The sequence below is a fragment of the Gossypium hirsutum genome, chromosome A06, assembly GCF_007990345.1.
Source record: "Gossypium hirsutum isolate 1008001.06 chromosome A06, Gossypium_hirsutum_v2.1, whole genome shotgun sequence".
In the NCBI taxonomy this organism is placed as follows: Eukaryota; Viridiplantae; Streptophyta; class Magnoliopsida; order Malvales; family Malvaceae; genus Gossypium; species Gossypium hirsutum.
This window is the reverse complement of record NC_053429.1, coordinates 56,800,103-56,815,575: the sequence shown is the minus strand read 5'-3', so window position 1 is coordinate 56,815,575 and position 15,473 is coordinate 56,800,103. Positions and strand designations below refer to the sequence as shown.

Sequence of the window (15,473 nt, the reverse complement as noted above, 5' to 3'; positions counted from 1 at the left end):
GGTTTAGTCCCGAACCACTTTCAAAGCATGTTTTGGGCTTCGTAGGCTCGTATTAGGGACTTTATGATTGAATACAAATGGTTTTAATTTGGATGCAAATTTATGACTTGATTTGTATGTTTGCTTGCAACGTAAGTCCAGTAATGCCTCGTATCATGTTCCGGCGTTGAACACTAGTAAGGGGTGTTAGAATGATGCTGAACTTTGTTGAACATTTTTCATGGCATGGGTTGATTATATCTAGGTGGTGTACTTGTGACATTCTGTTGAACATTATTATTGGAATTTCCCACCCCTTTATTACTCTAATTGAAATTAGGATGTTGTTTCCATCCTGGATTATACGTATTAGAATATGGGTTATTATTTCGATTGAAATTTCCCATGTAATATACTGAGGCTAGGTTCGATGGGCATTCATCAAAAACATGATCTTCTCTACAATAAACACATGTTAGCCTAGATGCTTTCATTTCCTACACTACAGCTGCTCTCTTCATTGTTTTAATCATATTACTTAGGGATGATACCTGAGCTATTAATAAAATGATCACATCAAGCTCCATAGCTCCAACAAGTCTTTTGCCTGTCCCTACTGTTGTAGTTGGATATTGATAATCATTATTGGCTATCCTTTCCAAAATCTCATATGCCTTATTATACGATTTATCCAGCAAAGTGCCATTGGCATATGCATCAACTATCATTCTTGTATGTGCATTTAATCCATTGTAAAACACTTCCATCTGTGTCTAGAGTTGGAAACCATGCATCGGGCATTTTCTAATGAATTCCTTGAATCACTCCCAAGCTTCATACAATGTCTCATCCTCAAATTGCTGAAAAGAGGTAATATCATTCCTTAATTTGGCATCATATTTTGAGGATTGTACCTTAACAAAAACCTCTGATAAAGTTCATTCCAAGATGCCTCCGTTCTTGATGGCAAAGAATTCAACCATACTCTGCCATGATCTTGCAATGAATAAGGAAATAGCTTGAGTCTCAGGGCAACTTCAGGAACACTTTGTTGCCTGAATGAATCACGGACCTCCAAAAAGAGTCTTAAATGCAACCGTGGATCTTCAGTAGGTAATCCACTAAACTGTCCTACTGTTTTTAGCTTTTGAAACATCACTGGTTTCAACTCAAAATATTGACCTTGAATATGTGGCCTGATAATCCCTGGATTCAAATCATCCAAGATTGGCACTACATGTTCTCTAATGGGTCTGTCTCTATCATCTATCACATGAGGAATATCAGCGTCCCTACCATTTAGATATAAATGGATCTTATCTGCCTAGATCATTTCCAATCCTTGCCATTTCTTACAATTATTTTCTCATTCTCTTCAAAGTTCTCTCAATTTCTGCGTCAAAAGAATACTCTTCGTTCTCAAGAATACCTCGACTCATAAACTAATAACAAACCTGATAAAACTAAGTAAGATAAAACTAAAAAAATTAAATAGATAATCACAACTAAATTTCACCAAATTGTCGACCTCTGGCAACGGCGCCAAAAACTTGTTGCATGTGATGCGAATGTACAAGTATACACATCGAATCAAGTAATAAAGTGGTAAGTGAGATTGTCTCCATAGAAATCGGAATGGATTAAAATGGTTGAGTTATCACTATGAACTATACTAATTAAGCTATAGCAAAATAAACATAATAACAATTTGATGATGCCTATTAATATATGAAATATTAAATCAAATACTGAATAAATTGTTGTGGCAAATCTACTAGACAAAGTTGGTAGGATTTATACTATTGAAAGGGAAAGTTGGAATTACTCAGATTATATCTTTATAACATAATAATGTCATGGCAAAACCTTAACCAAATTACTGTTTAGAGTATAACTCCTACAGTCTGCTTCTTTCGAGAGCTAGACTGTAAACTACCATTCCAAGACTTTGTATGTCTACAAGTCTTAAGAACAATAGCTAACACTCTCCTTCCATTCTATGTATAGAACATAGCTCTATGTCTAGAGTGCTACGAGTATTTTTTTGAGTACTCATTTACATCATTTGATTATAATCTAACTCACTTAACCTTTTCAAAATTAAATCAAGTCTAAGAACATGCCATGCATTCATCTATGTTTAGAGCTAACATGCATGTATTTAAGATAATCCAAATCTAATGAAATAGTAGATCTACTCAAGATAATATCATGGTCATTAAAAGTAATAAAAATTCACCCAATAATTCTAACCCAATGAAATTAGCTCATGGGTTGGGAATTAAAATCCCAAATATCAACATTATTCAACATCACCATCCACAATTTAAAAAAAAATCAATTAATAGAATGAAGGTAGAACTGCAGGAAGTTTTCGCCACTCCAGCTTTAACTCTAATGCTACAAAATTGTGCAAGACCCAAGGTTGAATGCGTCGTCCCCTTCTTTGTGTCTTTATTCTCTTCTTAAGCTGCTACCCTCTTCCTTTTTTCTCTAAAATTTCCACGAGATTTTTTCTGGAGAGAAAAAATTTATTCTTCTTCTCTTTCTCTTTCTTTTTTTATAAGGTAGGTCCCCCCTCTCTCAGCACACACATTTTCTCCCTCTTTTTTAGGTGAATTTATCTGGTACACGTATAGCTAGAAAAGAGTGACGAGGACTAAATGTTACGTCAGCATCTTCCTAGAATTGCCATGGCTTTTTTGTTGGCAATCTGTCCAACCTTTTGCCGTGGCTATATTCAGTTCCTTCATTCCCTTCCTCCTTTTTCTCATTGTCTTTGTCCTTCCTACACCTGATGCATACAACAACCAATTCATTTCTTTCCAATAATAAAAGTAAAATATAATGACATTCAAGGCACAATCCAAGCTTTATTATGCAATATTCTAAAAATAACCTAGAAATGCAAATATATCCACTTATGTACAGGCAATTCATCAATTTTAGAGGCTTGAGATATAACTCTTTTTAAGAGTTATCAGCGACACTGCCATTGTGTTTTCAAAATATTTTGGTTCGAAATGCAGTTTCACAACACTAGGAATCGCTGTTGTGACATTGCCCTTAATTTCTCAAAAACTAGCTTTTACGGGGCATGTCGAACTATCCTATTCATACCCAATCAGAATACCTTCCATCATAAACACCTTCACTTTCTAGAGTCTTAATCTACACTAATTGAATAAAAATAAAAATAATATAAATAATAAGTTTAAAAATCCAAAAAAAATGATTATGCATAATTTACAACACAAAAAAAAGCTCAATGATAAATGTTTAAGTGTGGTTAAATTAAGAGGTGCTAGGTTAAATTAAGTCTCGACCTCATTTACTTAGATTACTTCTAAGGTCATCAATCCTAGGGTTTAAGCATTCATAATTTAAGACCACTAATTCTAAGACAAACCTTAATTTTTTAATTAATTAATCTCATCTCTAATCGTTAAGCTCCCTATGGGGTTTTGCTACTCATGAATCTAGATGCAAAATTCCTTAAATTTAATTTAAACATTCAAAGCATGAATTAAGCTAAAGATAAGGGAAAAGATATATTGATCTGTTTCGATATTGGATGTACTCAGAGCCTAAAAACCCTTTAATAGTTGTTGAGATAACACCAATTGCAATTGAAAACGAAAGAACAATTATAACTTACTAAAGAAACGAAAGTTTTGATTGAGATCGAATCCAAGTCTAAAAATAATAAATAGAAATTCTATAACATCTCAAAATAAATTGGAACTAAAATTAAGTCTCGTAAAACTACTCTAAAAATAGCCCCCGAACATTACTATATATAGGCAATTGTAATTGCCCAAATTAGGTCAAATATAAGCCAGTAAGCTACATAAAATACATTGTACAGACGAAAACACCCTTGGCAATATTTTGGCCCTCGTCACATAGGTGTTGCGACACTGAATATGGATGTCGTGACACGGAACATCGAATGAGATTTTTGTTGGTTCAAAGTTGGATGTCGCGGCATAGCATTTTTGTGTCTTGACACTGAAGTCACTCATTATATTCCTTGGCTTGAATCGATGTTCTGCACACTCAAGTAGCTCATTAGTCCTACCATAGGCCTATATTGGCCCAATGGGTCATTACAACACCCAAATATGCATAAAAATGCTTATTTTACTAAAATTAACTTTAAACTACTAAAATGGAAAACTAATCAAAATAACATAAAATAGCTCAAAAATAAGCTCATTAAGTGCCAAAAAAAACCTAATTTGCCAAAATAAATTGTGGCAAATCAAAATACACTACTAAAGAAAGAAAGACTGCTCATGGAAACTCACAAACTTTAAATGTTATATTTAGTAGAGTTGACATTGACAAATTTAAGATGATTTCCACTTGTGAGTCAACAAAAGAAGGATGGACTATTTTGTATAATCGACGAGAAGGAAATACTTCTTTCAAAATGTCCAAACTGCAAATCTTGACTACTAGGTTTGAAATTTTGAAAATGCATGGAGATGAAACAATTTCAGATTTTTATACAAGACTACGTGACATATCTAATGAAGTCTTTGTCTAGGTGAATACTTTTCCAAGGTGAAACTGGTAAGAAAAGTTCTAAGGTCTTTTGCAGAATTTTTTGTTATTAAAGTCATGGCTATCAAAGAAGCCAAGGATATCACCACTCTTAAATTGGATGAACTAATATGTTATCTTAGAAATTTTGAGCTAAATTTAAAAGAAGGAAGGCGTGACAGATTGAGACTTAAAGAACACTATCTTTGATATTCAATCTCTTGTTCAGTCAGAAAAGTAAACTAAGGAGGCTATTGATTATATCAAGAAGAAATTAGCCTTGCTCACAAAGAGCATGAATAGATCTTCTAAGAAGAGAACAAATGAAGTTCTGATGAGACAATGAAGACTCATATAAAGAGGGATATTCTCAACCAAAGAAAAAGGCTTTTTTGTGTCTTGAATGCAAAGGGTATGGCCAAATTCAGTTAGAATGTGCCAATACCAAGAAGCAAAAGCCCTTAGCTACTATCTTGGGTGATGATTAGGATAAAAGTAAATTTTCAAACTTTAATGAAGAGATAAGCAATTATGTGGCCTTCACTACGACTGTTCAGTCACCTATTTAGAAACATTACGAAAATCCTGATAAATTAGACTGTGATATTGGTACTCTAGAAAATGCATATTTCGAAATGGTAAAAAAAATGAAATTTATGTGGTAGAAGAATGATGACTTAAGAGATGAGGTGTGCATTTTGAAAGAAGAAAATGAGAAGTTCAAAATGGAAATGCAAAGGAAAGATAATATGATTTTGATCTTAAAATGGCTAATGAGATGCTTAATGAAACTGTCAAAGAAAGTGATGATATATTTTCTATTGGGAGATTCGAATCTAATCATGATGAACTTGGTGAAAAATAGAATAAATAATATGTTTATTATTATTTTGGAAAGGTCAAACATATTAGATCTTATTGTTACAAGCAAATGAAAGATCAAAAGTGGAGAAAAATAAAGCCTATCCAATCTAATGTTGCAACACTAAACAAAACATCACTTTAACTACAACATGTTTGCAACAAGATGAAAGGGTAGACTAGAAATAGAAGGATGATTTGCCACTATTGTTGGAAGGTTAGTCATATTAGGCCGTATTGTTACAAGTTGCAAAAAGACTTGTGGAAAATTAAATACGGTGCAATGCTTGTTCAAACAGTTGATCAAACAACTGTTTAGACAGATAGAAGAATGAGATAGTTTGATGTGAAACGAGTTTGGGAGAGAAAAGATTAACCATACTTGAGCTCTAAAGGTTAGCAAATTATTGATACTCATGTTGATGATATTGAAGAGACTTTAAATATCAAATATAATCCATCTCTTGGAAAAGGTACTTGTTTTTCCATGACTTATAATCCTTATTGTTGAAAAGGTTGCATCCCACCCCCTTGAATAAACTTGAGGCAAACAAATAAGGGGAGCATAGAGTATGGGGAGTAAGCTTGCTGATTTTGGTGTGGTATGGTTCATATTTATGTTGACTATGGTTTATGAATTTGAGATTTGTTTCAATTTTCTCCTTGGTACCTCTTGTGTACTGATGGCATGTTGATTGGAGGAGTATATACCATTTACTTATGTTTTGTCAAAAAGCCAAAGGGGGGATGGTTAGTGTAACAACCCGTTTTAAGTGGTGTCAGAAACAATGGTTTCGAGACCACAATTCTGATGTGTAAGTTCATAATTATTATTTATTCAATATTTATGAGGTTATTATAGTGTCATATTGAAATTTGGTCTGGTAATTTTGATGTTTGTTTAGTTAATTAAAGAAAAAAGGACTAAATCATAAAAACTGCAAAAGTCAATCGCTATAAGTTTATAAGGGCTAATTGAGTAAAAAAATCATAATTGAATAGATTTAAAAGGCAATCAGGCCATTCTTGAAGTTAGTGGTCGGTTATATGTTTGATTAATTAAGTTTTATTATTAAAAATGTATATTAAAATAATTTTAATGTATTATTAATAATAAAACATAAAGAAACCAAAATCATCTTCCCCATTTCTTTCTATTTCCAACTAGAAACTACATTGTTGTTAGCTAAGAAAGTTTCAGCCTTGCATATACTCTTGCATGTAAGTCAGTTTCACACCTGTTTTACATGAATTTTATGTTTTTAAAATCGTTGTAGTTTAATCTAGCTAGCCCAATGACTATTTTAAAATATTTTATAAGTTTTGAAAACTTACCATTAATGTTCTTAAAGCTTTTTAGATGTTAACGCTTGAGTTTGAAGCTTAATGATGAAATAGGAATATTTTGTAAAGTGATTTTAAATATTTTTTAAGTTTAGGATTTAAATTGAAAGTATGTTAAATTTGGCATGGATTTCTTGTAAAATTTTAGTATTGGAGGGCTTTATGGGGATGGATATGGATTCAACATGTTATTCTAAGGCTTAATTGTGAAAAATAAGCTTGTTTTGGTTTTAGGGACTAAATTGAATAAATGAAAAATATTAGGGAAATTTTGAAAAATGTTAATAGGAAGTCAAATGCATCAAATGCAATGTTATAATGTAATTGAGGTTGATATTGAAATAAAATTACTGTATATATCAAGAACTGATAGATAATCATGGAAAGAGAAAATTGCAAACTAGTCCCTGAAACTCCTATCTTTATTGTTTGGCCCTGGTAAGTTCAAACGATATTTTCTTTTTTATTTTGGTAATTTATTTATTAAATTATGTATATTGTGGATATTTAATGTGTTGGATCGCCGGTACACCATGTGGCGCTGTAACAGCTCGACTTTGGGCCTAGTCAGAATAGTGGTTTCAGGACCACAAATCCAACGAGGAAAATTTTATTTTTATTATATTTTTATAGTCTATATTTTTATAAAATGATTTTGTGAAAATTTCGTTTGAAAATTTTGACGTTTGGGCACTCAATTTAGTTAAAGAGACTAAATTGTAAAAAGTGCAAAAGTTGAGTTCTACATGTTAGAGATGTCCAATTGTTATGAAATTTTAAATTGGAGGTCCTTATATGGTAATTAGACCATTGGTTAATTTTTTGGACAAAAATAGACATGAAATAGGTGAAATAGAATATTTTTAAGTTAGGGGCATTTTGGTCATTTGGTAATTAACATGAATTAAAAACAAAATTAAAAGCCATTTTTTGTCCATCTTCAAGCTATGGCCGAAACTTGCACGGAGAAACCATGGCTAAAGTTTTTCAAGCTTCCAAGCTCGATTGTAAGTCCGTTCTAGCCCCGTTTTTAATGATTTTTACGTTTTTGCAATCCCCGTAATGAGATCTATCTATTTCTACCATTTATTTGAGCTAGAGTTGATGTTTAAAAATTTACCCATGTGCTACATGTGTGTATTTTGATGTTTAAGGGAGGAATATGAATGTTTATTGTGTGTTAAACGACTTTTGCTAAGTAGTTTTCGGTAAAAATGCTAAAAATGACTAATTTGTAAAAGTTATAAAATTTGTCATAAAAGTGTGATTTGGTGGAAATTGTGGGCTTCTATAGTTATGAAAATGATTTGGCTAGGATTAAAGAACAAAGAAATTGAATGAAAAATCATTTTACAAGCCTAGGGGCAAAAGTATAAATATGTGGAACTTTAGGGGCAAAAATGTAATCTTGCCATAATGTGATTTTTGGATCAAATTGAATTATGTGACTAACAAATAAGCTAAATGTGATATTATAGATCAAGGAAAATGAGATTCAGACCTAGAACGAGGGAAAAATGAGTATTTGACGGTTCAGTCTCTTTTCGCCATTTTTACTATCGAGGTAAGTTTGTATGAAAATAATGCAACATGTTATTATTATATGTTTAATGCTTAAATATTGCATGAAATGTATATGTATATGTATTTGTCTTTATGAAATTGATTCATGATGTCTCAATGACGACTCGTCAAAAGTTGGTGTCTCAAAAATCCGGTTGAACCCTAGGAATAGCTAAGATACGGATATCACGACTTGTGAGTATTGAGATCTCGTATAAGACAATATCTAAGATATGGCATCGGCATCGAGATGAGATCCTGTGTAAGACCATATCTGGGATATGGTATCGGCATTGATAAGAGATCCAGTATAAGATCACGTCTAGGACATGGCATCGACATCAGTATGAGATCCCATGTAAGACCATAACTGGGATATGGCATTGGCATCGATATGATGTCCCGTATAAGACCATGTCTGGGACATGGCATTGGCACCTTTATGAGACTTCGTGTAAAACCATAGCTGAGCTGTTGGCATCGATGTGAGATCTCATGTAAGACCACGTCTAGGACATGGCATCGACATCTTTTCATGTGTATGAGATTTTCAAGTATCCTTTAGTATTTCAAGTGGTTCAATGGGTAATTCAAAGATTATATCAAAGTTGTGTTAATGTATGATTACGTTACGAAGTAGTACAGGTATGTATACAAAACTCATGAGAAATGATTTTGGTTTATGATGCACCTTTGGTAAGGATGCAAATAAGTAAGTCATGCTTATGAGATTGAAATTGTGATGACATTGTGATTATAGGTCTAGGCTTGTGATGTATAAGAAAAAAATTATTTTTACCATGATGGTGGAAATGATTTGTAAAGGTGTTATAAACTTAGTATCATCACTTTACATTAAAACAATTTTGGACAGCGGTAGCAGTCTGATTTTGAAAATCCACCAGAAATTGTGGAAATTGAGTTGGAGGTTGAATAAAAAATGAAATTAAATCTTATTGAGTCTAGTTTCACATAGAGAAATGGTGTAAGCAAAAGAATTTCATATTATGAAATATTTGAATTTTTGTGAGACAGGGTCAGAGTGATTTCGGGCTCCCCTGTCTTAACTTTGGAAAATCATTAAAAATTGTATGAAATTAATTATTGGTTAGAATTTGTATGACTAAGATTCTTAATGAGTCTATTTTCAAGAGAAATAGATGAGAACATCATCCAAATCTCGTTCTAAGAGATAATTATTTTTTAGTAAAAAAAGGTCGCAGCTGTCAAATAGCAAAATAGGGGTAACTTTGAAGAATAAACTGTACTTATTGGCTAATCCATAAATTCTGAAAATTTTATGGTAGAAATATATATGAGTCTAGTTTCAAATTCTTTTAACAGATCTTAATTTAGAATTTTGTAGCTCAAGATATTAATAATTTAGTGACTATGACGCGAGTAAATAGCTTGACATGAACATAAGTAAAAAGTGTAATTATGATTGTTTTACCTTGAGATCATGATGTGAGAACTGGTAGAAGCATGTTAACAAATTGCTTATTATTTTCATACATACTTACTAAGCTATATAGCTTACCCCATCCTTTTCATTTCTTTAGTGTTGCCAGGTTAGCTCGGGGTTGGAGATCGTCGGAGGTAGCATCATACTATCAAATTATCAATTTTAGGATATCGATAAACCTTAAGTATTTTCAAGCGAGTGGCATGTATAGATACCTACTCCTTTGTGTTTTGTGTTTAATGGTTTGGCCAAATGTATTGGCTTATAATGATTCAAGTGTATATAGCCATGAGATGTGGCTTATATTGGTTATGAGTTTGTAAACCTATTTATCCATGTGCAATGTGCTAACACCTTGAAATGTGATCATGTGCTTATATGGACTGAGATCTTGTGTGATGTGGTTATACTTGTTTGCTATAATTAAGTTGAAGTTAATTAATATGATGACAACCGTGGTATAAAAGTATAAGTGGTATTATAATAGACAAGGCCAAATAAGTATGAAAAACACGAGTATGATGACATGCAAATGTTATGTTTGTAACTTAATTGAGGTTCTTTAATCTTTAATTGAATACCATGTTCTATGACTTTAATGTTGTATAAGTGTGTGAGGGATTAAGGTTGACCAAGGCTTGGAAAATAGCCTACGTGTTGGCCACACGGGCAGAGACACGGTCGTGTGTCTCAACTGTGTAGAAGACACGGCTTAGCACACAGGCATGTGTCTTGGCTGTGTGACCTTAAAATATTGTTGACATCATAAACAGAGAGTTACATAGGCTGAGGACACGGGCATGTCCAAGCCACACGGGCGTGTGTGACCATACAGCCTACCCACATAGGCGTGTGACTCTCCAAAACTAAAAAATTTTCTAAGTGTTGTAAAAAGTTCGTAAGTTCTCGGTTTAGTCCCGAACCACCCCCGATGTATGTTTTAGGCCTCGTAAGCCTGTATAAGGGACATTACGAATATGAATGAATTTTTTTAATTTGAACAAAAAATTTTTATGGCCTGATTTTACATACATTTAAGTCTGGTAATACCTCGTACCCTGTCTCGATCTTGGGCTTAGGTAAGGGGAGTTACAGGCACAGCGAAAAAATTATTCCAATGATCATCAACTATGGATCCATGTACGAGGAATGTGTCAGGTTGAATATATACTTTTTAAAACTGAAGAATGATGAATAACTATGTTGGTTGGATTCCTTTAGACAATGTCAATCCTATCCGTAACAAAACGTTTTGGCTTCTACGTAGTCCACCCAATTAAACACGAACATCAAAAACTTTTTGAAATCTTTCAGAGAGAATCCAAAATCCGACTACTAGGCCCTTTGAATTTTTTTTACTTATTCACCCCCACATAATTAGGCAATATATTCCTTTTATTAATATAATATATTAGCACGAAATAATTCCCCCTTTTACTTTTTAGAGAAAATCATGGAAGATATTGAAATTATATTCTTTTAAAAAGAATACTAACTTCCATAAATTTTAACTCTAAAAGAAGTTGTGAATCGCATCCGCCAGGTAATTCTATCCGCCAACCGATATTACTCTCCAGGTGATACTGTAACACCCCAAAATAGGACCTAAGAGTTTTAGGGGTATTTTAGAGATTTTAGCCTTAGAGTGTTTGGAATTTTTACAACATGATTTATCAGTAATGTTTTTTTACTATGGTTTTTAAAAAATTTAATCAATTTCTGAAAATGTGTTTAAAATACCTTTAATTTTGAAAATTGGACTGATTTGTAAAAGAGTCAAAATTGTAAGTTTTTAAGAGGCAAGTAGACCAAATTTTAAACCACAACCTAAAAACCCCCATTTATAGTTTTATTTTCATGTTAGTCTTCTTCTCCTCCCGTACTTGTGACATGCATAGTTCTCCCAACTTTCCAATTCCAAATCCTGATTCCTTTTTATTTCTATCTTCTCTTAAGTTATAAATCTCCATAGAAGCTAAGAAAAACACCCAAAAACACCATAGTTTTCTCTATTGTCAAGCTTTCAATTTTTTTGGATTTTCGATCGAACGCTTGGTTTTCATCATTTAAGGCAATGATTCAACTCTAATTAGTTTTAAATGTTATTTAGTCCCTAAAACTGAATTATTAGTCGTTAAATCGCATGTTTTAAATAAAAGCCAAAAATTGGGTTGTTAATGGTGGATTTTAGGATTTTGAGTAAAAATGTGGTTTCAAAGCATTTTTCAACTTATTTTCACTTGATTAGAAGGTTTCTAAATTTTCTTTAAAGTTTCATTAAGAATTTCTAACGTTTTAATTAATTTTCAAAAAATAGCTTTAAAACATGTCGAAAAAGTCAATACCATGAATTGAGTGTTTTATTGTAGTTTAAAGGTTGGGAATTAGTCGTAGATGAATAATTAGATGAATGAAACTCGTTTTAGGTGAAAAATTAAGTGTAGATTGAGATATTTGGATTTCAAGTTGGTTATGTTAAAGGTTTTGGTTACATGAGAACATAACTTAGGCTTATGTTTTTTTATTGCTTGTGGTGAGTCCTTGGCTGATTTTGTATGTATTGTTGTGTGAATTATTGTGTTGAAGCTTCAAATTTGCTAGGACCATCTATGAGCTAGGAATGGCTAGTTTAAGCTTTCGGCTTTTCGGCGAAAGCGTAGTGGTGAGTGTTTGGGATAATTGCTTGTGGACATGATTCAATGCGTTATTTAGGAATTTAGTAGTAGCCTAAACCCCTACTCTAAATTTCGAGTATAGGCTTTCTCATACCTATGTTATCTTGTGAACTATGTCCTTATGTGTTTCTGAATATGTGAATTGAGATGAGATGTTGTAACTTGTGGTATGTGGTTATAATAACCATTGTGAGAGTGCAAATGTGTACATGTTATGCATATGTTAAATGTTAGTGATAGTGTTTTACTAAAGATACAAATATGCATGATTGTACACAAATAATCGATAAGTGATATGTATTTGATTTTAGATATTTTGGCCTTATAATCTTGAAACTGTTGGATATAGTTGGCATGTTATAGGATTGTGAGTGCTCACCTATATGTACAGTGATTTTGGGCGTTGAGGCTCTAGAACATGTTCGGGAGATAAGGGAATGTGAGCTAAGCTCCATTCAACGGGACATGTAAGGGGAAATAAGGAAAGTGTTAGCTTTATGCTTCACTTTTTTGACATGTTTGACTTTATGAGTCTATGTGGTGTGTTGGAGATCCGTGTATCCGATGAGTGATGATAGAGCTCACTTTTATGTTTCATAGCTCAAGTGCTAAATTATCTTAAACTATGAATATGTGTGTATTGTGTTATGTGTTTATATGTCATGTGACCATTATGCAATTTATCTATAAACATGTTTTTTAGTATTGTGATATATGCTTGAATGTTATGTGATTATATGAGTATTGTGATATATGCTTGAATGGTATGCGATTATATGAGTATTGTGATATATCCTTAAAGGTTATGTGATTATATGTGTAATATGGTATATGCTTAAAGGTGAATATGTTTACTATGTAAAAGAACTAGAAAATAATGCACGAGTAAGTATATTATGACACTAAAGTTGGAACTGTTAAAGTTTGTGCTATATAGTTGTTTCATTAGTGCTTAATGAATTGTTTGCATGGTGCTTATTCTAATCATTCACCGAGCTTGTTAAGCTCACCCACTCTCTTTTTTACCCATTGTAGATTAGCTGTGTGCCGGTGTGAGCGGTGTGGTTTTTGAGAGGTGATCCAAGCAATACTTTGTTAATTCTCGTAGGTGTTTGTTCATTTAATTATGTACTAGAGAATAAGGCAATATGGTAGATTTATGGTTGACTATTGCCATGATGTTTTTGGTCTATTTACCAATTTTTGGCTTTAGTATTTGAGATTTACACGTTTATATTATGCTCGATTTTATGAACATTGAAGTTAGTATTATTTTTCTTATTTGGACATGTTTTGACATATTGAACTGTCAATTTAGCCATTTGGTTTGTTGGAGTAATAGATGCATGATGTCTAGAAACTAAATTGGAATGAATTGTTTGCATAAGTATGCTACATTTTTTAGGTCTGGGGCAGAGGTATCGATAATCAAGTTTTTAAAATGATACCTCTATGTCTTGAAATGTGTAGGAAATCATAATAGAGATTTGGTATCGATACATTTGCTCAAGTATCGATACTCGGGGTAAATTTATCGATATTTCATGATAGATACCGATAATTTTTTAGACTTTGATTTTAAAGTGAGAAACATAGTGCAAGTTTGGTATCGTTTTTCTAGGTGGTATCGATGCCACTTAAAGAAAATATCAATACCCTAGGGTCAGTATTGATACCTACGTGATTATCTTGGAAATTTTGCTAAGTGGTCCAAATGCTTAAATTTTTAACACAATTAGTTACATTGATTTATGTCCAGCACGATTTAACAATGATTAATGCATGTATGTCTTAAAACCTGTGAAATGCTATAAATTACATGTGTCTGCTTTAATAAAATGAACATTATAATGTACAAGTAGTGAGACAGTGGTATGGCATCTTTATATTCGGGTTCAACAACCGGGTCGGGTCTAGGGTGTTACAGATATTGTTCGTTGGACGAAACTATTTGTCAAGTCATACTTATCCGCTAATGATAAGAATCCACCATAGTGGTATTTAGGAGGGTATACGCCCATTCTATTGGTGTGAAGTCTATTCATTTTAACCATAGGGTGTGACCTTGTAGGTTCATGTAACGTTGGTAGTAATACTAGAACATTTCTAATGTTACAAGTAATGAGTGGTATCTAGCAATGCATCATTGCTACCCAAGTTACAAGAAGTCATGATTCAACATAACTTTTCTATGATAAATTTTTCATGTATTATATCATTTTATCCTTTATATCTAGATTGGACACAAGTCATGGTATAGTCACACTTGTATAGTCCAATCTCATATTTCTTGATATTCTGAGTAGACTACAATAAACAAATAAGTGTAATATCTCATATCAACTTATTTGAGCATGACTCTGCATTTCTAGTCTCATTCTATCAAATGGCCTAAGATATTACTCCTATTATATAGGAAGGATAAATCTTATATTGATCAACCATATCCCACTACATGGATTGTGGTATATCCAACATCAATCTTTATGGTACAACCTGTTACGGTAGACGTTTGATTGTATCAAAATATACGACTCACGATGTTGGGATAATGATGATATCAAGTTTGAGGATCATGTACATAGTTATCGCTATGAGTAATGTTTGTGACTCATAATAATCCAAAAAACATACTCATGATAGGTTAGTCCAATTTTTTGTTCTCTAACACATATTCATGTATTGATTTTGACATCTCTATGTCAGTGACAACACTTTGTCATCAATCAACTACACATTAGTCTCAATGCATTATTATTGTCCAAGCTCACAATAATACTTGACTAAGGACCTTTTAAGAATAATCATATTATTCTTAGGCCTTTATTATTGATTAGTTTATTTATATATATAGAAAAAGAAACTGAAATGACAATGACAATGACAATGCCTTGTATCAATAACGAGGTAAAATAAGTATGTAATTACAACCATATCATGATTGGTCTTTGGGCATACTCTAACAGAATGTAAACTTAAATATTACAATTGAAACAATAAAAAAATATATTTAAATGGAAAGTGTTATACTGTTACAT

The 15,473-nt window shown here is 32.5% G+C and overlaps 1 non-coding gene across 1 annotated transcript; it reads left to right on the top strand.

Moving 5' to 3' along the window:
- Nucleotides 1–762: 762 nt before the first annotated feature.
- Nucleotides 763–869, top strand: LOC121231435 (small nucleolar RNA R71). Its single transcript, XR_005929494.1, has one exon. It is a non-coding gene; the product is annotated as a small nucleolar RNA R71 (small nucleolar RNA).
- Nucleotides 870–15,473: the final 14,604 nt, after the last annotated feature.